Below are 24,345 nucleotides of genomic sequence, written 5' to 3'. Positions count from 1 at the left end.
ACAAATCCGCTCAAATACAACCAATCACTTGACTCCTCTTCACCAGAAAGCAATCATTATCCATCCAACTCTCTACCGGCATCATCGGTCCACGCACCCACATTTAGAAAATTCCGGACCGATCCAAATGATTCCATTTCAGCAAAAGTTCAATTCTCGCCGCTCACAACTTCATGGAGCTTCACGAGTATTATGCATAATTTCCCTGGAGATTTCAGAAGAAAAAAAACCGCTGAGCCGAGCTGTGGTGCCATTCTGAGATGAAAGTCAACATGGCTTGTTTTTTAGCAGCAACAGCAGCAACAAACATTTCCAGCTCTTTTTTTTGACTGTATTTTCATTTTAGCGCTTTCAATTGGTGGGTTGGATAACACGTGGAACGCAATGAATGCTGTTTTAAATTTTGGATTATAACGAAGACAACATAGGGTAAATTGACCAGTAGTGCACACTATGTCTAATGTCTATGTACCTTAGTTTTATCTTCACAGGAAGTTAGTATTGATCCTAACAATCAAATCTGCGAAGATTTTAAAATATTTCATCTTGGGTTTTTTGAGAAAAAGTGTTTTGAAGTTTACTTAGCTGTTAACAAAGGCGTTTACGGACTATTGATGATACAAAACTGTTACGGATCGAAACAAATTCAGCTGAAAATGATTCAAAAGGGGATTAAAGTTGTCAAAACACTGAGTGTCAATGATACAGTACGATTCCCTATTCGGTACCGTCAGATATTGTAACAATGTCATGATCTAAGAATGTTTAATTAAATAAACAATGGTTTAGTCTCTAAATTTACTATTATTGAGCCGTTCCATTGCAAAACGATAAAGTGGTTCTCAGATTTTGGTAGGAAATGGTAGTTTTGATCTTTATCGTAAAATATTTTTTTTTGTCATTAGGAGGGTGACTATTTCAATGTTAGGGTAGTCCAAAAAAACGTTTTTTTTTATTTTTTTTTTTCAAAAATGACTTTTTAAAAAAATATTATAGCTTGGCCAATTTTAAAGATCAAAATATCAAATGAAAGGTAATTAAAAGTACTTGTAATGATGCAATATAATGATATTGGGATTTTATATTTGAAAACATTGAATACAATGGTATATTATGGTTTTCATGGTTTGTAGATAGAGGGTGCAATATGTTTTTATATTTTTCCTTAAAAATTTAGGCTTTTTTACACAACATATCGAAAAATCAGCGATGTGTTGTTTTTCATTAGCTGATGATTAAAATTTCATCCTTCAAAAACTGCACGATTATCAGGCAATGGCGTTAATCAAGCACCTACAATGGTGACCAGCGAATCCAAATTGCGTATGCTGAGTCGCATTTGCGGCAGCCATCATATTGCGTTATTGGGATCATTCTTGGCCGCGTTGTCTTTCCTCATAGCTGATTTGAGGCTGGACTGGATAGTTTGACGGCCGGTATGTCTCATAAATTTAGCCAATTTTAGCGTCTGTAATATAACAAAAGTATAGTTTAAAGTCATGTAAAATATAAAGTTATAAAGATAACTGTTACATACTGACCTTATTAACACTCAGATTAAGATCTTTCTTAAAGCTGAGTAAATCTTCGTGAGAAATCTTAGATTTTTTTCCTGACTGTTTCAAATTTAAACGCATTGGTCTTCCTGTGACGTTTGAAAAACTAACCTAGACTAGTTTTTTGCCTGCTAACTATCTAATGCTTTAGGCAACAAAGTGATGCTTAATTTCATCTGCCAATTTGGAGAGATTCTGAAGTCTGAATTCTGAAACCTGCGTCCAACATAATTTGAAATTTTTTATGAATTTATTTTTTGTTTTTGTTTTTCTGTGGTGTTTTTTTCTTACAAACATCTACACACCCGCACAACTTTGACTGTCGATTTTGGTCTTCTGGATATTTATGAAGCTCAATTTTCATAAACTGCTCCCTTTTTTATACCGGTAAACGGCAATGTAACATGCGTGACCCGTACTCACGATTTTTTTTAGGTGGCAAACTTTCATTTATATTATATATTATACCTGTTTTCTAAGACATGGAGTGGTAGTTGTTACACCAAACGACCCGATGAGACAGCTTATATTATACATTCAAATTCAAATCCCTGTTCATATGTGTGTCCTTGATTTCGTTGAAATTAGATGAAATTCTTCTAACTTTCATGATGTTCTTTGGTGTTCTTGTTTTTTTTTCTTGAAATTCTCAGACGTTTTTTTTAAAATTCATAGTACTTTCCTAATGTTATTAAATTTTTCTGTGGTTCACAGACCATCCTAAAGGTTGCAAACATTTCCTAACGTTCAAAGAACTGTTTGCAGAACATCATTGAAATTCATATAATGTTGCTATAGTTCACAGAACTCTCTTGAAGTTCGTAGAACTTACCAGGAGGGCATTGAACTCCCCTGAAGCTCACAAAATGTCCCTGAAGTTGGCAGATCTGGAGAGCGAAGCACACCTTAAAAGTTTGAAGAATTTTCCTGAAGTTCAATGAACTTCTCTGAAAGTTGTTGAATTTCTCTGCTTCTTTGGAGGAACTTATTTATAGTTTGCCGAACTTTCCTAAAATTCACTACAGTTCCCTATAGTTCTCAGATTTTCCTAGAAAGTCGCTGAACCTTCCTAATTGTTTTCTTATTCAAAATATGGGAATTGCAATAAAGCTCTAGCAATTATGTAGTAATTCAAGGTTAGGACTACCTAAACTCACTGGGCAAGAGTAACTAACCTCATGTGAGTTTCATTCCTGTATTATCGGTTAGACGATTTTCAAACCAATTTGTCGTGGTTGCCAGAATTTATTTTCGATCTCGCCATTGAGTCAAACATATCTATTTGTTTTAAATCCAAGCAAATTGTCCACCCCGCAGAATGAGTTGGTGGCAAATGCCACCTTCACCACCTGCTGAGTACGGGACACAAAACTTTCGGATACCTACAATCTCCTTTATTGAACTCCATGGAGTAAAAATCTTTCAACCATCGTCGGCTAAAGTGGCTTGATTTTTTTTTTACAGAGTCGCTTTTTCGAAGCACAACAAGTGAACTCTCTATTTTCTTCATGAAGTTTTTTTTTTAATTTTTCCAGATGTGCACGATACCTCAAATAAAAACAAAAACATTCGAAACTGGACGAAAATCAATGCCTACTATGATTACGTGGCTGCCTTAGACTGTCCTGCTCGTTTCTTTCTCTTTTACTTTTATGAGGGAAGAGAAATTAATTAAGAAGTTGTTCTAGCAACAATTATTAATTGATTTTGGTCAAAGTCGACATAATCAATACGGATCTTACTTGAGAGTCAAAGAGAACTCTTTAATGCCATTTAGATTAATTCAATCATCATTTGAATCTTGTTTAACTGCATTTGTTCAATTCATAATAGTTTTGTATCGTCAATAGTCCATATTTACTTACTTAAGTGTCCTGAGCGCCATCCCTGGCGCAAAGGGCCAACGTGAAAGATCTCCATCCTGGGCGATTGTTTGCTTTCGCCTTGACCTGGGCCCAGGTCAAATTCCGGTCGACTTGCTTAATCTCCTTGTTTAGGCTTCGCCGCCATGAGCCCCTGGGTCTGCCTCTGCTGCGATGTCCGGCTGGATTCCAATCCAGCGCTTGTTTGCAGATTTCATTTCCACTCTTCCGTAGAGTGTGGCCAACCCACCTCCACTTACGTTCCCGAATTTCTGTCGATATCGGCTTCTGGTGACACCGTCGATGGAGCTCGGCATTCGAAATCCAGTTGTGAGGCCACCAAGCACGAATTATATACCGCAGGCATCGGTTGATGAACACCTGCAGCTTCTGTGTGATCTCCGCTGATACGCACCATGTTTCGCTAGCGTACAGCAGTACAGATTTCACGTTAGAGTTGAAAATTCGGATCTTCGTGCGGAGACTAATCTGATTTGACTTCCAGATGTTTCGTAAACTCGCAAAAGCAGCCCTTGCCTTCTTGATCCGTGCACCTATGTCACTCTTGGTTCCGCCGTCCGACGCTATCTGGCTGCCAAGATATTGGAAACTTTCAACCTTCTCCACTTCCTGACCAGCTACCGTAAAATTGGATGGATTTCCCGTGTTGATATCCAACGATTTAGTCTTGCTGACGTTGATGTTGAGACCTGCCGCTGAGGAGCGTTCGGCGAGATCGTCGAGCTTACTCTGCATGTCAGAACGCCGTTGTGATACTAAAGCAACGTCATCCGCCAAATCTAGGTCGTTTAGATGCTCCATTGTAATAGGCTGCCAGAGCAACCCACGGTTCGGCACACGGTCGATCGCACCAACCATTATCTCGTCGATAACGATGAGGAACAGTAGCGGTGATAGAATACATCCTTGCCTCACTCCAGCGACTACCCGAATAGGGTCAGATAGGGCTCCGTTGTGCAGCACCCTGCACGTGAAAGCCTCATACTGAGCTTCGATGAGGTTGACGATTTTATCCGGAACTCCCTTGCGCCTTAGGGCGCCCCACAGGTTTTCGTGGTTGAGTCGGTCGAAAGCTTTTTCGTAGTCAATGAAAACCAAGTAAAGGGACTCTTGGAATTCGTTGACCTGCTCCAAGATTATGCGGAGCGAGACAATATGGTCCACACAGGATCTTCCAGCACGGAATCCCGCCTGCTGCCGTCGGAGAGTCGCGTCGATCTTCTCCTGTATCCGGTTGAGGATAACTTTGCATAGAACTTTGAGAACACAACACAGTAACATAATGCCACGCCAGTTATCGCATACAGTTGGGTCCCCCTTCTTTGGGACCTTCACTAAGACGCCCTGCATCCAGTCAGCCGGAAAAGTCGCGGTGTCCCAGATATTGCAGAATAGTTGATGCAACATTTGTGCAGATAGCATGGGGTCAGCTTTGAGCATCTCTGCTGATATGCGATCGACCCCGGGAGCCTTGTTGGATTTCATGGTTCGGATAGCAGCTTCGATCTCCGGTAGGGATGGCGCCTCAGAATTGACGCGAGTGATGCGTCGCACTCTTGGCGGTTCATGCCGAGATGTTGATGGCTGGTTGACCGACGAAACTTGTAGAAGCTGTTCGAAGTGTTCAAACCAGCGTTTCAGCTGATCAGTGGGGTCGGTGAGCAACTGACCAGTCGCGTCCTTCACTGGCATCCTAGGATTCATCCTTGCTCCACTCAGGCGTCGTGAGATATCGTAGAGGAGACGGATATCGCCTGTTGCTGCGGCTTTCTCACCTTCATCGGCTAGGGAGTCCACCCACGCTCGCTTATCCCGCCTACACGAGCGCTTCACTTCCTTCTCGAGAGCCGAATACAGTTGGCGGGCCTGGTTCTTCGCTCCTCTGGTTCTCGCCCGCTCTATCGCGGCTTTTGCATTTCTCCGCTCCTCTATCTTCCTCCAGGTGTCATCCGTGATCCACTCCTTTCTCTGAGCGCGCAGCTCGCCCAGGTTGTTTTCACTCGTTTCAGTAAAGGCATCCTTGATCGCCGTCCATTGCTCTTCTACGCTGCCACCATCAGGAATATCCGCAGCTCTGGTCTCCAGTTCCTCGACGAATGACCTTTTTACTGCTGGATCTTCCAATCGGCGTGTGTTGAATCGCCGTCCGAGCCGCTCCTCCCGCCGCTGGACCCGCGCGATACGAAGGCGGATCTCTCCAACGAGGAGATGGTGGTCAGACGCGATGTCGGCACTGCGTTTGTTCCGAACGTCAAGAAGGCTCCTTCTCCATTTTCGGCTGATGCAGATGTGGTCGATTTGATTTTCGGTATGTCCATCACGGGAAACCCACGTGACTTTGTGCACTGGTCGATGGGGGAAGAGCGAACCCCCGATCACCATGTCGTTATTGCCACAAAACTCTGCCAACAGCTCACCGTTTTCGCTCATTTCGCCAAGACCATGGCGCCCCATGACACGCTCATAATCCGTGTTGTCGGAGCCGATCTTCGCATTGAAGTCGCCGATGTAGATCTTGATGTCACTTCTCGGAATTTTATCCACGACTGCATTCAGTTGACTGTAAAAGTTCTCTTTGTCCTGTAACTCGGCAGCATCGGTTGGCGCATAACATTGGATTATGGTTAGGTTACGAACCCGCGTTCTGAATCTGGCAACGATTATCCTCTCATTGATAGGTTCCCACTTGATGAGCGCCGCATTTGCTTGGGCGCTAAGCAGGAAACCAACTCCACGGTGGCGGGGAGCGTTTTCACCTCGAATACCAGAATAGAGTAGTACCTGTCCCGACGGCAGCTTGTGTTCTCCAAAGTTTGGCCAACGGACTTCGCTTAGTCCCAGGATTTCGAGCTTCATGCGTCGAGCCTCGCTGGCGAGTTGTGCCAGCTTCCCCTGTTGGGCTAGCGTTAGTACATTCCATGTTCCAATTCTTGTCCGTTGTTTTGCGCTAAAAGTCGTTGCCGTAATATCAGTCCGTGATCTTTCTCTATTGGTTTCTGTAACAGTTGTAAAGTTTCGGGGACAGTAGGTAGTTAGCCTAAGGTCTCCTATCCGCCGTGATGGGGCTGCCATCTTGGGTATAGCTTTCGGGGATAAGCATTTCTTGTTTCAGCCGCTGGATGCCAGGCAGACGCTGTTTGAGCCGCACCTCCATGGTGGACAGACGCTCAGTTATTGTGTAGATGGGGCTGCCATCTTAGATTTAGCTGACACAATACAGCATTTCTTATTCAGCCGCTGGATGCCAGTCAGACGCTGTTTGAGCCGCACCTCCATGGTGAACAGACGCTCAGGCCGTGTAGGCCGAACCCGCTAGGGGCCCCCTTCCCTGTCAGCATATGACCAAAGCTCCCACCGGGGTTGGTTACCCGATCTTCGCTAAGGTTGCTCATATCCCAGGAGACACCACGAGGAGGTAGGGATAGGAGTTACTGGGTAAGAGGCTAATGGACCACTAATGGGGTCTATTTTATCCTTCAAGTACTCGCGGTACTGGTGGTACGCATTACCCAGTCGTTTGCCCCGCTGGCCAATGGCCAGCGGTGATGAAAAGAATATGATACTTTTACATCATCCCCAATAGTCCATATACGCCTTCATAATCGAATTTGTAAACTTCAAAACACTTTTTCTCAAAAAACCCAAGATGAAATATTTTAAAACCATCACAGATTTGATTGTTAGGATCAATACTAACATCCTGTCAAGGAAAATCTGAGGTACATGAATGTTGTAAAAAAAGTGCCTTCAGACATAGTGTGAGGACCACCTGGTTGGAATAAAAAGTATTTGTGTGTGATTTTTTTCATTTAAACAACATAAATGTGATAAGTTTTTAATTGGTCATCATATTCAACATTTCTGCCGGACAACTGTTTGAAAAAAAGATTGCTTTCTACGTAAATTGGGTTAATAAAACTGGTCTGAAAATGTAGTGTATTTTCCCTATAATAGACCCGTTCTTGCTAAAGTGAACCCTTGTCCACTATACGCTTAATGGACCCGGGTTCACTAAAGGAAACTTAAGCACTGAGATAAACAATTCATGCAAACATGTTTATGCATTTAAAGTATGTTGTTATTCATTGTTTTCGATGTTTAGAACATACAACTTGGTGCCAAAGAAGATAACTTCATCAATTACGTCACGCTTAAAAGGCCTAATTTACACTCCGGTGGCAGAAACGTCATCACCAATATTTTGCTTGAAGCCAAAGTTGTTGGTTCTTGGCTCGATTATCTGCCAATCTAAGACAGCTGATGCAAACATTGAGAAATTATGCTCCGTCCACATAGATGTTGGACTTGTTGCGCGGAAAAATAATTGTGATAAATGTTCAACAAGCGCTTACATGTAGAAATGAAATATTTATTATATTAATTTTTAATTTAGGCAAGCTGATAATGAAAAATTCAGGTTTCATTATTGATTATTCACAAAAGATTTTTTAACGTCAATGCACACATAAACATAACATACAAACTGTAGTCTACAGTGGTGACACCACCAATGGTGGTGGCTTCAGCAATCCTCCTTCTTGGTCGAGGATTGTTAATTTATACTCTTTTTCACGTATTTTTGTAGGGATCTTTAATTTTATATTTTGCATCGTCACGATTTCGAAAACCCTCCCCCCTCCTTACATGACATAATCAATGAGTGTTCCCTAGAGTGACGGTCCAATTTGGGCGCTGATTATAAATTAAGTAGACGGATTAGGGGGCGGGAGGGTTTGCAGTTGTCTACGTTTCATTCAATTTTTATAAAAGTTGTATGGGCAATAGTCTACGCTGGGGGAGGGTTGGGGGTTTAAAAACACCAAAAAGATTACAAAATAGAGTACCTGACACTACAAAACATGTGTGGTACCTTTTTTTTTTTTCTTTGGTTTGTTTTTCCGTCGATCTTGTTTTCCGTGCTGAGCACCAATGCTACCGACGTGCCAGGAAGGCAGCTCCCACACCTGGACCCTACCTATCGACCCATCAACTCATGAACCGGGGACCAACGGCTTTACTTCCCATCCGAAGGAAGGCGTGATCAGAGATGTTATGCCTCAGAACATCCCGGCGGCGCCGACTGGGATTGAACCCAGGCCTGCTGGGGTGAGAGGTAATCACGCTTACCACTACACCACCGGCGCCGTTATGTGTGGTACCTGTATATATGCATTTGCTTTAAAATTTGAAGTCCCTCCTTTTTTACATATTCTGCGCAAAAGATACTGCATAAAATTCGGCGGGAAATTCTGTGAGGGGTGAGCTATTTTGTGTGCAGAATGTGTAAAAAAGGAGGGACTTCGAATAATAATCTAAATGCATTAATAGAGGTACCAGACATGTTTTGCACTGCAGTGTCCTCTGGGAACAATTATAGGAAAACAGATTGTGTGTACTTTCCGATAGATGTCACCGCAAACAACAGCAGTGACATCTGATGGAACATGAATGCAGAAGATTGACAAAATGATCAATTTGTTCTGTCCTATCTCCAAGAACGATAATATTGTTAAAATAGTCTAGTTACGGTTAATCATTCTATGCGATCTTATATCTTGAACCCAGAAATAAACAATAACTTATTTTGATTTTGATCTTATTTAATTATCTTTGCTGTGCTTAAGAAAGGGAGGTGACAATAAACATTGAGTATCGTGGAATATTCAAACAATATTTGAACTAAGTGTAGGTTAATTATTAATGTTGTTAATTTCTTGCAATCCATACTTCAAACGTGGCAGTCACTCTTTGGATTTTTTGATCATTTCAATTTGTTTGTCTTCTGCTCGCTTTGCTCGTTGTTTGCGCTTTTTTTCAGCCTTTCGGAATTCCTCTTGCTCTGATTTTTCTTTGTCTTGTTCTCTCTTCTGATGAGGCTCTATTATAGATACTATAGATTCCATAGATAAGCGGAGGCACAACAAGTTGTTAGGGCAACCATGATCTTACTGGCCTCCGTGAAAAAAGTTCATGCCATCATAGAGCTCTTCGTTGTGCAGTTTTGTTTTGTTTCGTGCGTAAAAGTTCAAAATGAAGTGCAAAGCAAATCTTTGCAACAGTGAGTCGAGGAATGGTTTGCTTTATCTTTCCTTCTTCCGGTGTCCGCGAAATAAATCGGATTGTGGAGTGTAGAAAGCGTTTTGTGCTCATAATATTACAATACTTCTCCCTCAAACAACACCATGATGACGTCATGCTTTGATATCTTTGGATATCCTACAATTTGGTGCACGCGAACACTAGACTTCTTTATCGAGTTTTAGGATTAACACGCGCACATACCGAGTCACATACGGGACTTTCTCAACTTTAGCGAGCCTAGCTGGGAGAACCAGTAGTAGGGTCGCAAAGAGAATACTAGCTTCTTATTTTGTGAAGTTATTCGATAAGCCAACTGTGAAGTCGGGTCAAGCTTCAGACTAAGAATCTTTTTGTTTATTGAAATGCAGTTTTAGTTACATTGATTCATGAATGTTGAAAAGAGTCGTTTGGGAAAAAGAGTGAGACGACTGGAGTGACACCAAAAATGCGCATCCTAGCAATATCGGAAATAATGGTTATATTTTGGTTGAGCGCCCGACGTTGTCATTCGAAACCTTTCGTGCTGCGCGAACAACCTTGGCCCACCCGGGAAGGGTGGAAGAGGACGAGGAAGCGCTGCAGTTCTAGTGACGAGTGACAAACATATGGGTCGTGTAAAGTTGCATAATTGTATTCTTGCCCGAGCGATGGCTCGGTGCCTGGAGTGGATAATTTATTAGCATGGTTCATATTGATTGGGGTTTTGTTAGCTATGTGAGAATGGTATACTACAATGCTCGTTTGGCTACACTAACTGACAGTTCGTTTGGCTACATTATACTTTGCTTCGCTTATCTATGGAATCTACACACTTAGAAAAATTGATGTAAATTTAGGTGCTCTGAGACTGACATATACGAGCGTCAATTTTGACATAACATTGAGTCATAACAGATGTGAAGTTCAGCTCAATCAAACGTACTTTTCGTCGAATAATGAACTTTTTAGTCTCGGAGCACTTAATTTTACATGACATGTTTGTTTACGTCTCATCCTTTATGTCAAAGATGGATTCCGTCACGTGTAAGATTAGGTATTTCTAAGTGTGTATAGTATCTATGGGCTCTATGCGTTTTCGAGAAGTCAAAACTGATGGAATCTTCGGTTTGTTGAACTTACTGTTCTTCTTCTTAGGCGTACTGGGTTCACTTAAGTAGCTCTGAATGGTCTTGTCTTGGTCAGTACAGTTTGACAAGGAAAATGGATCTTTCACAGAATTAACTTTTTACATTCATAAGATGTCCGGATCATCAGAAGAAGCTTCTTCCATAAGGTCATGACAAGAAGGGATCCCGTGTTGATTTTATCTTGCGATGAGCGGGTATCGATATCGTCAGTGAAATTATGGAGTACATTGTAATGAGATGAATTAATTCTATGCCCATTTTCCAATCATGACCTCTTCCTATAGGATTGAATCATTATACAGCCGGGATCAGTTTTGTCATTAGCTTGACCGAGTTCGTCGGCTTCATTATTAAACACCTTAGGGTGGGTCTCAACTTTTTCAGAGAAAGCTTTAATCTCACTGTAATGAAAGATATCACAATGTAATTTCAAAGAGACACAGAAATAGGTAAAACTTACTCATCTTATACCGAACCATTGCACATCTGTTCACAGCTGATTTCAGCTTCATCATTATTATGACCAAGTTCATCAGATTTTTCATTAATCACAAGTTGATCGAGGGGCTGAAGAACTGCTTTATACAACTAACCACTTCATCGCCTTCTAGAATGAACACCGGGTCATTTTTTGCCATCGGAAGCCACCAATCCAAACACCATAACGCTAGCAGGATGCTTGGTCAGATACACACAGATAAAAATTCTGAATTTTAATAGTGATGTAAACATTCATTCACGTAAACTTGCATTTAATTTCACGCAACCGAGCAACTTGTAAACAATGTTTTGCATGGGTTTTTGCATACAATATTTGCTACATTGCATGAAATGTCTCAGAACTTTACATGATATATAATGTAAACTTATATGATATGTGACGCTCCATTTATGTGCATCATACTCAACAGAAATTTACACTACTTTTTCGAACTGTGCACGTTCTTGTGCTAGTCGGCCACGTCTTTTACCGGAAGAGAACTAATATACCGGTCGGTTCTGGAATTTGATACGGGATTACCGGATTTTTTCGCTCAAGGAAGTTCAAGATTTTCTTGCATCGTTCGACTCGTAGCGGATGCGGTTGACAATCATGTGAGTTTTTTTCCGTGCCCTCGACTTCGCCCCGCAATCTTCCTTTACGATCTTCCGTGCCGTAAAGTCACTGATCCCGTGTACCTTTGCCATTTTCCTTATTGAACGCACTGGATTCACCCAAATCTTCCTTTTGATAGCAGCGATAACCCTCGGAACCCAAGCTGACCTCGAACGACCTGTGGCCACCTTCACGGATAGTTGTCCTTTCTTTTCTCGGCCTTTACTTACTTGTATTCTTCGAAGCATAGCATAATTCTAGATAAACATTGCAACAGGTCCTATCTGCATTGATCGATTCTCTTCATCGGCTTTCTCTTTCGTCAATAACTCAGCTGCAAAACCTTTCCCTGTTGTATTTGATGTTTTTGACGCTAGATAAGAACCTCCTTCATCAAACTAGGTATGTGGTAGAATTTGCGCGAAATCTGTTTGCATAGCAGTGATCGATGAAGAGAATTGATCAAAGCAGATAAAACCACTTGAAATGTTCATCGAGAATTATAAGCAATCGAATACACGAAACTCAAAACAACTGCATCAAAAAACTCTTGGTGAACAAAATTGATCACCAAGAAAACCACTTCAACTTTACTGCTTCGCTAGCAATCGTTAAAGTCAGGGTGGCCAGATTTTTTTTTTCCTTATCGGTAGCTTCTCAAAACTTTTATTGGTAGTTATCGTTAGGCCGTCTTAAGAAAGCTTCCCGAAACTTAAAACCTTTGTGAGCGGGGGAAGGATGAAAACAAATCACGCACGCCATCAGTCCTTCCTTTTTTCACTCGGCGTGACTCATTATACACCGACTCTAGTCTAAGTATTTCAAAAAGAAGAAGAAAACAAATGATTCATCCTTTGTAGAACCTTAACACCGGCCAGCGTAGTTAAAGACAGGTGCATAAAAACATCTCCCCGAAGTAATACTAACTGTAAGATCTACGGATTGTTAACAAACACCGCAAATTAGAAAACCACGCAGGCCGTTTGAAAGGTTTCTCATACACATATGATGATTGTAGCTACTATTTAGGTTTTAACACAATCTCAAAATGCACACCAATTTAGCGTTGTGCATCACCCATTCATGCACAATTGAATGTGGGATTAGTTTCGAGTGAAAAGTTTAATGCAAATGCGATTCAATTTTCTTTTGTCCTATTCAATTTTCAACTTGTTTGTAAACTTCATCTCCGGCCAGTGCGATGTAAAGTTGCTCCTCCGAGTTCTTCTCCAAAACTGAACTGCACTGCAGCAGCACGGACGGGAATCGCCGGCTCCAGCAACAAGGACCGGATGAAAGTTTGCGAGTGACATTGAATAAAATATATTTCCAGTTGGCAGGCTTTCGCCATCCACTCAAATCTCGGTGTAGCAGCAAAACTGTTATCCCTGCTGAGGGATTCAAAGCTCAACAGCTGGCTCATGGAGCCTCATGTGTGTGTGTGTGTGTGTGTGTGTGGGTGGGTCCATGAGCATAAAGTTTCAGTCAAAGCTATGAGAAAAGGATTTCATTCTTACGCTAGAGTGCAAAGTTGGTGAGTCGAATATGTATTATGCTATCATAAACAATTAACTGTGGAAACACTTTAGTCTTGGTTAGTAGGGTATTTATTCAACGTATGGCAACACTGGAACGTGAGACGCGTGACTGTATCTGCTCCAGATTGCTTCCACCAGCAGAACCAGAATCGCGATTGCCACTCCCCAGCCCATCAGTTCCACTGCAAATCTGGTGTCAATCGCATTCAAAGGATGGAAATAAACTCCCTTGGTACAGCTCGGTCTCACAAAGTGCATTTTTCGGTGCTCCCTAGCGTAGATTCCCATTTCCATTATCCTCATCAGGCCCACGTTAAAGTGTTCTCGAAAAGTGAAATTCACTTTGACCGTTAGGTAGCCCTGGCTGTAGGCAATGAAAGTCAATTCTCTCAGGGAGCATTTTTCAGCCTCTTCGAAAGTTTTCCCCACCTGCTGGTAGGCCGTTGAGGTGTAAACATGTAATGCGAACAAACCCTAGCATATTGGAAAAAAAAAAATAATGGGAAAGTTAATCCATTCAAAAGCTGTGCATCACAAAAGGAAAAGTACTTCTCGCATTTTCGCAATCCCCTCTTGCAGTCCGTAGAGATTCATCGATCCATTTTTTCGCTTTATTTTCTGCTCAAACAAAGCCCGGCTCACCGGTTCAGTGGCTGTCTAGAGTAGCGAGCAAACATATCTATAATGAAATGGTTAATCGAAATGGCATTTGCAGTACTCACAGATAGATAATGGCGATTGTAAGGAGTATCGGTGCTGCCGACTTCGAGCTTGGAATCCAGAAGGTCCTTCAAAGTACTGATCTTCTCCGACGGTGCTTGAATTAACGATATAATTTTGGCAGAAAAACTGACATGCAAGAACATCAGCCCTATCAGACTCACCAGAACCAGTGTTCTCTGGGAAATGGTCACGGAGTCTGCATACGATCCTTGCTGCGTAGCTATCGGAATTATATCAAACGATGCGTCCATCAGATCTACCCGTCTTCGGTCCATCCGTCTTTGGATAACACTGGCAGCCAAAAACAATCCTCCTGTGAAAATGATCAACCCAATCGTGCAACCCCAGACGGAGGAATTGAAAGGTAATCGATAAATGTTATCCGTTGTCGATAGTTTGGGTGCCTTGTAGATGAACCGAACGTTTCCTTGGATAGGCAATTTGGTGTATTCCACAAATTTTAGCCGGTTTGCTGCCATAAACAGCAACGAGCCACCAACATCGGATAGGTTATCAATTATATCACTGCACAATCCGGGGGAAGAGGGATAGCACCAGCTATTGGCATACCGTTTGACCATGGTGGCGTTCAGATAGATTTCGTACAAAGTCTTCGCCATAATGTAAGCGGTGCGAGTTGCAGTGTCGATTTGGGTATTTCTGGAATGATTAACACTTACTAACTAACATCGTACAAATACTCTACTTACTCGTAATCATCGAAGTGGCTTAGTGTATAATTGGTGGTGTAGACAACTGTGGTCCTGATAGGTGTTCGGTGCAGATTACGTCTACGCACGGAAACGGATTGACCTATTGCAACGTCCGTAAAAGTGCCGTTCTGCCAAATGGCTACCACGCTGCTGATAAGGCCGGTGTCCGTTGAAATTCTGTAAACTAAAAAAAAATCCTTTATCAATGCAAAGCAAAAACAAATAGAGCACCTAATGCAGCGGAATGTGCGAAAATGATCCATATTCACCGAAAAAACTTGCAACTCCAAATTGAAAAATGCAAAAAAGAAATGGTTTAAAATATCAAAAATGGCATCAAACGCTTTTTTAAACGATGATGACTTTAAAAAAACAAATAATACAAAATATCATTTAAAATGTGAAAACACAAAAAATTTACTCACAATCGCTTATCAATCTTATTTAAGCCTCCCAAAATTTAAACTCATTTGGTAAGACACTGAAAAGGCACAAACCATTTGAAATTTATATGGAGATTACTACACATGGGTAAACCAAACTTTTTGTTCATTGTCTTCTACACTTAAAGTAGAATTTCTCCACAAAAAATATCGTGAATATGAAAAGGAATAGCCGCAGAGTGCACTGTGGCCTGTTTTACCCTACCGGATGTACATAGAAATGAATACCAAAACACCGTCCTCTGTTCGAATGAAACCTCAGACCATTCAAATCGAAAAATCTAAATGGCATTTTCGAATGATAGCTTCAACTGTTTTGAAATCAGATGATTTTCCTCTCAACTACAGGATGAGCATTGTTATAAAAAGGGATAGGGCCTTCAATTGGACTGCGTAATACTCTCTGCTGAATGATAGTAATCTTACATCGAAATGCATTTGGTATTAGTTCAGCTCCATAACGCAAATGATTCAAAACGATGATGTAAATAATTCCATCGAACGTCATTTGCTGCTCTGATGAGACAAACGAGGTGGAAGCATACCCATCGCTATCAGAGGTGGTACGAACATTGGTAAATGGTGGAAACCGAAGATTGTCTATTTCGTGGTGGAGGAAGTTTCTTCTACCAACTAGTAATTTGTGTATCCATGATGAATGACTGTTCATGGCTTTCCAATATGGAAATGTAAACAATCGAATTAATAATCCAACCTAAAGCATTTGCAAGTCGTCCAATCCTTAAATTCTCATCCTCTGAGTGCTGTATGTTTACAGCCAATTTTCAAATCAATATCATCCATTATCTGGATGACAGTCATATGGATGCTCATCTGCGTAAATTTAAATAGTAATTAATTGTTTATCTTAAAATTAAAATTGATAATCTTATTTGGTGTCCCTATATTTGGTTTTCCTATATTTTGTTTTCCTTTATTTGGTTTTCCTGTATTTGGTTTTCCTTTATTTGGTTTTCCTATATTTGGTTTTCCTATATTTGATTTTTCTGTATTTGGATTTCCTAAATTTGGTTTTCCTATGTTTGGTTTTCCCATATTTGGTTTTCCTTTATTTGGTTTTCTTTTATTTTAATTTCCTATGTTTTGTTTTCCTTTATTTGGTTTTCCTATATTTGATTTTCCTATATTTGATTTTCCTGTATATGATTTTCCTGTATTTGGTTTTCCTATATTTGGTATTTTTATATTTGATTTTCCTATATTTGGTTTTCCTATATATAGTTTTCCTATATTTGGTTTTCCTATATTTGGTTTTCCTTTTTTGGTTTTCCTATATTTGGTTTTCCTATATTTGGTTTTCCTGTATTTGGTTTTCCTATATTAAGTTTTCCTATATTTGGTTTTCCTATATTTGATTTTCCTGTCTTTGGTTTTCCTATATTTGGTTTTCGTTTATTTGGTTTTCCTTTATTTGGTTTTCCCTTATTTGGTTTTCCTATATTTTGATTTCCTTTATTTGGTTTTCCTTTATTTGGTTTTCATTTGTATAGTTTACCTTTATTTTGATTTCCTATCTTTGGTTTCCTATATTTGATTTTCCTGTATTTGGTTTTCCTATATTTGGTTTTCCTGTATTTGGTTTTCCTATATTTGGTTTTCCTGTATTTGGTTTCCTTTTACTTGGTTTTCCTTTATTTGGTTTTCCTGCGTTTGGTTTTCCTGTGTTTGGTTTTCCTGTATTTGGTTTTCCTATATTTGGTTTTCCTGTCGTTGGTTTTCCTATATTTGGTTTTCGTTTATTTGGTTTGCCTATATTAGGTTTTCCCTTATTTGGTTTTCCTATATTTGGCTTTCCTTTATTTGGTTTTCCTGTATTTGGTTTTCCTATATTTGGTTTTCCTTTATTTGGTTTTCCTTTATTTGATTTTCCTGTATTTGGTTTTCCTATATTTGGTTTTCCTGTATTTGTTTTTCCTGTATTTGGGTTTTTATATTTGGTTTTCCTATTTTGGTGTTCCTATATTTGGTTTTCCTATATTTGGTTTTCCTATATTTGGTTTTCCTATAATTGGTTTTCCTTTATTTGGTTTTCCTATGTTTGGTTTTCCTTTATTTGGTTTTCCTTTATTTGGTTTTCCTTTATTTTGATTTCCTATATTTGGTTCTCCTATATTTGATTTTCCTATATTTGATTTTCCTGTAGTTGGTTTTCCTATATTTGGTTTTCCTATCTTTGGTTTTCTTTTATTTGGTTTTCCTATGTTTGGTTTTCCTTTATTTGGTTTTCCTTTATTTGGTTTTCCTATATTTTGATTTCCTATATTTGGTTCTCCTATATTTGATTTTCCTGTAGTTGGTTTTCCTATATTTGGTTTTCCTGTATTTGTTTTTCCTGTATTTGGGTTTTAATATTTGGTTTTCCTATATTTGGTTTTCCTATATTTGGTTTTCCTGTATTTGGTTTTCCTATTTTTGGTATCCTATATTTGGTTTTCCTTTATTTGGTTTTCCTTTATTTGGTTTTCCTTTATTTTGATTTCCTATATTTGGTTCTCCTATATTTGATTTTCCTATATTTGATTTTCCTGTAGTTGGTTTTCCTATATTTGGTTTTCCTATCTTTGGTTTTCTTTTATTTGGTTTTCCTATGTTTGGTTTTCCTTTATTTGGTTTTCCTTTATTTGGTTTTCCTATATTTTGATTTCCTATATTTGGTTCTCCTATATTTGATTTTCCTGTAGTTGGTTTTCCTATCTTTGGTTTTCCTGTATTTGGTTTTCCTATATTTGATTTTCCTGTATTTGATTTTCCTGTATTTGGTTTTCCTATATTTGGTTTTCCTGTATTTGTTTTTCCTGTATTTGGGTTTTAATATTTGGTTTTCCTATATTTGGTTTTCCTATATTTGGTTTTCCTATATTTGGTTTTCCTGTATTTGGTTTTCCTATTTTTGGTTTTCCTATATTTGGTTTTCTTATATTTGGTTTTCCTATATTTGGTTTTCCTATATTTGGTTTTCCTATATTTGGTTTTCCTTTATTTGGTTTTCCTGTATTTGGTTTTCCTATTTTTGGTTTTCCTATATTTGGTTTTCCTATATTTGATTTTCCTGTATTTGGATTTCCTAAATTTTGTTTTCCTAAATTTGGTTTTCCTATATTTGGTTTTCCTATATTTGGTTTTCCTTTATTTGGTTTTCCTATATTTGGTTTTCTTGTATTTGGTCTTCCTTTATTTGGTTTTCCTATATTTGGTTTTCCTATATTTGATTTTCCTGTCTTTGGTTTTCCTATATGTAGTTTTCGTTTATTTTGTTTTCCTTTATTTGGTTTTCCTTTTTTTGGTTTTCCATCATTTGGTTTTCCTATATTTTGATTTCCTATATTTGGTTTTCCTATATTTGATTTTCCTGTATTTGGTTTTCCTATATTTGGTATTCCTATATTGGGTTTTCCTATATTTGGTTTTCTTATATTTGATTTTCCTGTAATTGGTTTTCCTGTATTTGGTTTTCCTATATTTGGTTTTTCTGTATTTGGATTTTAATATTTGGTTTTCTAATATTTGATTTTTCTATATTTGATTTTCCTGCATTTGGTTTTCATATATTTGGTTTTCTTATATTTGGTTTTCCTATATTGGGTTTTCCCATATTTGGTTTTCCTTTATTTGGTTTTTATTTATGTGGTTTTCCTATATTTTGATTTCTTATCTTTGGTCTTCCTATATTTGATTTTCCTGTATTTGGTTTTCCTATATATGGTTTTCCTATATTTTGGTTTCCTATATTTGGTTTTCCTGTATTTGGTTTTCCTTTATTTGGTTCTCCTATATTTGATTTTCCTGTCCTTGGTTTTCCTATATTTGGTGTTCGTTTATTTGGTTTTCCCTTATTTGGTTTTCCAATATTTTGATTTCCTCTATTTGGTTTTCCTTTATTTGATTTTCCTGTATTTGGTTTTCCTATATTTGGTTTTCTATATTTGGTTTTCCTGCATTTGGTTTTCCTTTATTTGGTTTTCCTATATTTGGTTTTCCTGTATTTGGTATTCCTGTATTTGGATTTTTATATTTGGTTTTCCTTTATTTGGGTTTCCTTTATTTGATTTTCCTGTATTTGGTTTTCCTATATTTGGTTTTCCTATATTTGGTTTTCCTTTATTTGGTTTTCCTATATTTGGTTTTCCTATATTTGGTTTTCCTTTATTTGATTTTCCTGTATTTGATTTTCATATATTTGGTTTTCCTATATTTCCAAATTCCTTCTTTTGGTTTTCCTATATTTTGATTTCCTATATTTGGTTTTTCTATATTTGGTTTTCCTAAGTTTGGTTTTCATATATTTGGTTTTCCTATATTTGGTTTTCCTATATTTGCTTTTCCTTTATGTGGTTTTCCTATATTTGGTTTTCCTATATTTGGTTTTCCTATATTTGGTTTTCCTTTATTTAGTTTTCCTATATTTGGTTTTCCCATATTTGGTTTTCGTATATTTGGTTTTCCTATATTTGATTTTCCTGTATTTGGTTTTCCTATATTTGGTTTTCCTATATTTGGTTTTCCTATATTTGGTTTTCCTGTATTTGGTTTTCCTATGTCTTTTTTCCTATATTTGGTTTTCCTATATTTGGTGTTCCTAAATTTGGTTTCCCTTTATTTAGTTTTCCTATATTTGATTTTCCTAAATTTGGTTTTCCTTTATTTGGTTTTCTTTTATTTGGTTTTCATATATTTTGATTTTCTATATTTGGTTTTCCTATATTTGATTTTCCTATATTTGATTTTCCTGTAGTTGGTTTTCCTATAGTAAAGTCCATATAAACTTCATAAGGTCGGTACAGTTAGTTTCTAACCAAATGAGCTGAACATTTTGGGAGGCTAATCTGTATCCAATTTGAAAACGCTTAAACACCGTGGAGCATACATTTCAAATTTTGCATCATTCTAATGGATATTTCCGGAACGGGCACGACGTGTAGAGGTCGAAAATTTATGGTGGATACCATTTTGGAATCCAAGATGCTGGTCATCAGTTTTATAAATACTGTCAAATACCCAACAATATGGTTATTTTCGGAACAAAGACGACTTATAGATGTCAAAATTAGATGTCCATCGCCATTTTGGAAAGCAATCGGTGGCCATCGGATTTGAAAAAAATCTGTCAAATTCTCTACAATATTGCTATTTCCGGAATGGGGACGAAACCTATATGACCACTGCCAATTTGAAATCCAAGATGTCAGTCATCAGTTTTGAACACCACCGATATCGATATCGATCACAACTCGTAAAACTTACCGTGCAAGGGAGATTGGCGAATTCGCACTCACTTTTACTACCGCTGTAGCAGCTATCTTAGCCGGAATTATTCATATACCGGAATTTCATGAATATTGAAAGGTTATTTTGACGTAGGACTACGTTTGTGATTTCTATATGGGGGTACACTTTGTGAAAACCGAAAATGAAACTTGTAACAAAATTATGAAAGATTTTGAATGTTACTAACTCAGCTGTCCCCGGATCAATTTCAATAATTTTATCACCTACGAATCTGAAATATTTCTACGCATCGACCGTCCTATTTCCTCCACAGTTGATTTTCAACAAGAAACTATTGAAAAAGTGGTAAATGTTAAGCATTGTCCAAAAGCGTCGAAATAACTAACAAATCCACCAATTACGTACACGCATATGCAGCTTCCACAACACAGTCATCAGTGAATCGTTTGTAGACGAAACATGTCGATGTAGCAATGCTGCTTCCCCAAAACTGTCATGAGAGAGTCGTTAGTAGACGAAACAAGTCGAAGTGGCATTCGCCTCCGATCTTCGGGTAAGTGCAAATACGGAGGATGCAATTGTGTAACATTTTGCGCACTCATCGCCATATTCAGAACCACACGCCCCCAACGACCACACAAAATGCTCTCCATAGTTGTAATCTTGTTAACAAACTTTGAAGCAGGGGTGACAATGATTTTGATCGATTCTCTTCATCAACTTTCTGTTGAGTTAATAACTCGACGGCAAACACATTCATTGATACGTTTGTTGTTCTGGATGATAGAAGAGCATAGCAGAAATAGTGCGAAATAGGTTAGTGAAGCCATGGTCATCAAAAGAGGAAATCGATGAAGAGAATTGACTTGCACCCCTCTGCTTCAAAGCCCCTTATTTCAGTCGTCGTCATAGCAATGCAAACTAGCATTGGCTTACACTTGCTGGTTGTAATTCTGTTGTTCGATATTTTCGAAGGGCCACCAAAAAATATGAAATTGCATTATTTTCTAGGGATGCCTAAAAGTTCAATTATTCGATTAACGATTAATCGTTAAGATTTTTCCAGCATTTCAATTTAACATTTATCGAATTTTCAATTATTCGACATTCTTTCCTTCTTATTTCTACTCGTTTGATTTAGCGCAGTAGAGCGATTCCCGGTCCGGTCGAGGGAATCTTTCGGGTTGGAAATTTTCTCGACTTCCCTGGGCATAGAGTATCATTGTGCTTGCCACACAATATACAAATTCATGCATTGGTATTGGCATCGGAAGCTCTCATTTAATAACTGTGGAAGTGCATTTAGAACACTAAGTGGAGAGCATGCAATAAGCTAATATGAGCAAAGCAATAAGCTTGAAATGCGAATAAGAAGAAAAGAAAAAGAAGAAAATAAATAAGAGAGCTAATTTATCTGAACAGGCATAGAAAAGAACCATGACGTGAAACAGGATCATAAATTCGCCGAAAAAAGTGTTAGGCGTCTTTCTGCTGAAGGCTAAGATTAACCAACTTGTTGAGAGAAAGAGTTGATGAGAAAAAGTAAATAGTTGAGGAGTTTTAGCTGGGTGGAAACTCATATTCTGCGGTCTTCCAACCTGTCGCAGACACCAGTTCAATTCTTGTCCAGCAGGTGACGGGCCGAGACTCTTGCGAGTGCCCAATCATTGAACTGAAGAATATGGGATTGCCCGATCAGATTTGCTAATCCAGCTGCCTACAGCTGCCGTCATCATCATCTACCAAAGGTTTTATGCATGTACCACCATCTGCCCTTTTCAGGGCCACCAAGATTTTTCAAAAGAATTAAATTTCTGAACATCTTCTTCTTCTTCTTCTTCTTCTTCTTCTTCTTCTTCTTCTTCTTCTTCTTCTTCGCATTTCAAGCTTATTGCATATCGCATATTAGCTTATTGCATGCTCTCAACTTAGTGTTCTAGATGCACTTCCACAGTTATTAATTGAGAGCTTTCGATGCCTGTACCATTTTTGCATTGGTATAATTGTGTGGCAAGTTCAATCATAATTCTATGCCCATGGAAGTCGAGAAATTTTCCAATCCGAAAAATTCCTATACCGGACCGGGAATCGAACCCAGCCACCTCCAGCATGGTCTTGCTTTGTAGCTGCGCCTTTACCGGCTGAGCTAAGGGAGGCCCCCCACCCCCCAAATTTCTGAACATTTCCCAACTAAAATTCATATCAAAAGGTTCATTTCACAAAACACAAGCTCCTGCTACAGTAAACAAATAATAACTATTATATAAGACCACGTAGCCTTACGTCACCATTCCTTGTAGTTTTTTTCGTTTGCTTTCATGAACTTGCTTGGTTAGTGTTGGATAAGATTAGATTAAATTTGAGAAAGTTTAAAACTGCGAGCTGCAATTACCTCTTCAAATTGATGACCTTTGTTGAAGATTTTTATTAAATCTAACAACTAATCAAATTAGCCAAGCTGCAGCCAAAACGCAAATTTTGCTCTGGTTTGGTTCTGTTGGTGAATTAATTGAGCAAAAACAAAATCACTTACCATCCTTCACCAGAATTTTCCCATCAGCGGACCGCACAAAGTAAAACAGATTGCTATTTCCGGTTATTGGTAGTCCACTTAGTATTTCGAAAATGTCCGCTTCCCGATGTTCCCCTTCCACCTGGTCGCCATTCAGTATCACCCATCGGATTTTGTGATAAATTCGATATTGAGCTTCCAGCAGAAACCGATCGGCATTTGGACAGGCTCTATCAACCACAGCTAAATGCTGATGTGGCTCCAACGTGTCCAGAAGCGACAAATTATCAACGGATTCGTTGCGCAACTGCAGGAAGTGTGGTGGCTGACCATGGTCCCCCCGGGCCATTAGTTGCCGAACAAATCGAACTGATTTCTCTGTAATTATACATGCCGATGAAAAGCAACGCCAAGTTTTCTAGATGCAAATGATATATTTACCATTGTTCCAACACACGAAAGCAGCCACCCGGAGCGGGACTCTTAGAAATGAAATGAAATCCGCTAGCAGGCGTCCGGAATCGGGCGAAAGGGAAGCGTGGGCGACTGATAATGCAACGATGATACATGACTGAAGTAAAAGCCTTCTGCTGTTCATTGTGGTCTTATTTAGAATGAGACAGACGATCCATTTGGCTGCTTTTATATGAGTTTAGGAACGGTGTCGCTATTATGAATGTCTATATTGGACATTAGCTGGATTTAAAGTTTATCGAGAATAATATGCGCACGGTACAATCAAGCTTTTGATTGCCTGAAAATTATAGGGGATCAATGAATGCAAACATTCAATTCAGAGACGAAATGGAATGGTTTTATGTTACGATATTCGTAATTATAGGTTATCAATGAAATCTGAAATGAAGCATTTAATTTGTGACGAAATGAAATGATTTCCGACAATTTTGCACGGGGATAGGGCTTTTAATATTGATTCGTTCTCTTCTGTTATCCATTATAGGATAAATGTATTTGTATCAATCATATAATTTCAAAAAGGGTTGAAATTGCTTCTACAGACTATAGCGTACATTTGAGTCTATGTTTCATTACAGAAATGATCGATCAAATCGGTGAACATGGTGTGAACTGTGAAATTAATGATATTTAGCTGGTATTTAATAATTATCTTAAAAGAATTTTCATTTTCAAATCCTGATATACTTTTATCTAATGATATTTTGATTAAAAGTGTCGTCATTTCAGACTTGAGTGTTTTGTAGACCGTGACACCCCGTTAATCTGATCATCTTTTTGCGGTGTCATTGCTTATTTTTGTTGCTAAGGAATCCAATTTTGACTGACAAAGGGGTGCGCCTTTGGAGGGTGTTTCATTACTTCGAAGGGTATAAATAGCGGAGCCTTTCAATTAGAATAAATTCCTTACGATGAAGGCAAGAATGACAGCTGTATCAAAACTGAATTC

General features: G+C 38.7%; 1 long non-coding RNA gene across 1 annotated transcript in view; it reads right to left on the bottom strand.

The window, feature by feature from the left end:
- Positions 1-6,052: 6,052 nt before the first annotated feature.
- The window catches only part of LOC135702093 (uncharacterized), a 94,174-nt gene continuing 75,881 nt past the window's right edge, over positions 6,053-24,345 (bottom strand). Inside the window, exon 2 of the long non-coding RNA XR_010517684.1 lies at positions 6,053-6,195. This is a non-coding gene — a long non-coding RNA (uncharacterized LOC135702093). The remainder of the gene's footprint in view (positions 6,196-24,345) is intronic.

This window comes from Ochlerotatus camptorhynchus, unplaced genomic scaffold (genome assembly GCF_037179485.1).
Source record: "Ochlerotatus camptorhynchus isolate MF236.1 unplaced genomic scaffold, CSIRO-AGI_Acam_v1.1 ptg000015l, whole genome shotgun sequence".
Classification (NCBI taxonomy): Eukaryota; Metazoa; Arthropoda; class Insecta; order Diptera; family Culicidae; genus Ochlerotatus; species Ochlerotatus camptorhynchus.
This window is presented reverse-complemented; position numbering and strand designations above follow the sequence as displayed.